Source organism: Hyaena hyaena, unplaced genomic scaffold, assembly GCF_003009895.1.
Source record: "Hyaena hyaena isolate Hyena2069 unplaced genomic scaffold, ASM300989v1 scaffold_893, whole genome shotgun sequence".
In the NCBI taxonomy this organism is placed as follows: domain Eukaryota; kingdom Metazoa; phylum Chordata; class Mammalia; order Carnivora; family Hyaenidae; genus Hyaena; species Hyaena hyaena.
In genome coordinates this window covers 276,337-278,154 of record NW_024081517.1, presented here as the reverse complement: position 1 = coordinate 278,154, position 1,818 = coordinate 276,337, and positions in this window count along the sequence as shown.

Sequence of the window (1,818 nt, the reverse complement as noted above, 5' to 3'; positions counted from 1 at the left end):
CATCAATACGTATTTACACAAACACACACACTCACACATTGGTGCACTCTCAGACCCATATCTTCTCAACAGAAATGTATTTAGCTTACATATCTCTTTCCTTTATTTAATGTGTAATCAACGATTGCCAAAAATCAGAAAACATTTTTACAAAGACAAAAGGACAAAACAAAATTCAGTATTTGTGGTAGGCAGCTCCTCTTAAAGCATGTAGTAAAGACAGGCATCTCTTTGCCCAGGTCTATGTAAAGTTTTAAATCTTATTATTAAAACTAAAAAAACAATCACAGAGGTTTACTTTTAATACAGAATTACAGTATACTCTTAGGGTGGGAAAAAGATGAGTCTGTTCTTACCTGTTACCTGGTATGGAATACAGTATGTACATAAATTTACACAACAGATTTTTTACCACTTTAATAATTTTTAATCCATGGCTCTATAATTTTTTATCATCTTGTATATGTTTCAGATTCATTGGCCTCCCCTGTTATAGAAAATACAGTTAGTGTTGTGTCTTCAGAGCACAGCACTGATCATACTAGTTTTATTTTATACCTTGAAAGAGCAAAAGATATGAAAATATTTCTGGATTGAGTAGGATCACAGTCCTCTTCTTCAGCTACTTTTGTTATATGAGTTGTCATAGTAACTGGAAAAGATAACCCCTTGGATGATTTTGGAAAAATCATGGCAGAATTGTTGTTTAAAGAAACAAACAAAACCTTGTGAACTGTTCCCTCCTATAAGTTAAGGAAATTCCCAAAGTCTCTGGAAATTTGTATCAAGATATTTCCTCAGTATTCAAAAATTCCCCTCATATTTTTAAAGACCTAAGTAGACCCTGGAATGTTCAATAAGAGGAGATCTGTACAATTATTGGAGCTCCAGGGTGGCTCAGTTGGTTGAGCTTCTGACTCTTGATTTCACTCAGATCATGAGCTCATAGTCCTGAGATCAACCCAGTCGAGCTCTATGCTATGCATGGAGCCTGCTTAAGATTCTTTATCTTCCTCTCCCCATGCGCCTCTCTCTCTCTCTCTCTCTCTCTGTCTCTCTCTCTCTCTCTCCCTTTCTCTATTTCTCCTTCAAATGTTTTTTCTTTATTTTTTTTTAAAAAGAAGGTTATTGTAGCCCTTTTAAGATAGGAGTATAAGTTATAGTGGAGACTTGGTATAGCAATGAGACCTTACATAATACGAGGAATTTTGAAGTATGGCTTAAGAAAGCAACAATGAAGGTAGTATCTAAAATATGTATTAAATAAAGGGTAAAAGAGAAGAGGTAACATCCTATGCAGAAGTATGTTCAAAGGTCCAGAGTTAAGAGAATGGATACATACACAAGGACTGTGAAATGCATGCAGAGATGCTTACACTAGGTTTTAGAATTTTAACTTTGACTTACTCAAACATTTATATAACTCTTTTTAAATTATTTATCTTAAATGGAACCTAATTGACAGCCGTGCTTATAGTCTTTTATGCACTTACCTTTTGTACAATAAGAGTGTCAGCAATCACTGAACGAGTCAGTGAACCAGTGGCTTTGGCTAAATATCAATATTGCCAGCTGATGTTGCCACTATGAAAATTGTGTTCTTTTCCGTTTGCCTGTCTTTAACTGAAAGAGATTCTAGCTTGATTTTTCCTTTCCTCTTCCTCCCCCAACACTCTCTGAAACTTAGCATGCAATTTATTTTCGTTATGGGAATTGGCACTCAGTCACCAGCCTGCTGCCCTAACATACTCTTCTCTCTGCTGATTCCTGAACTCCATCATTATTTTTGCACCGTCTCCAGTGTAATGAAGAAATGAA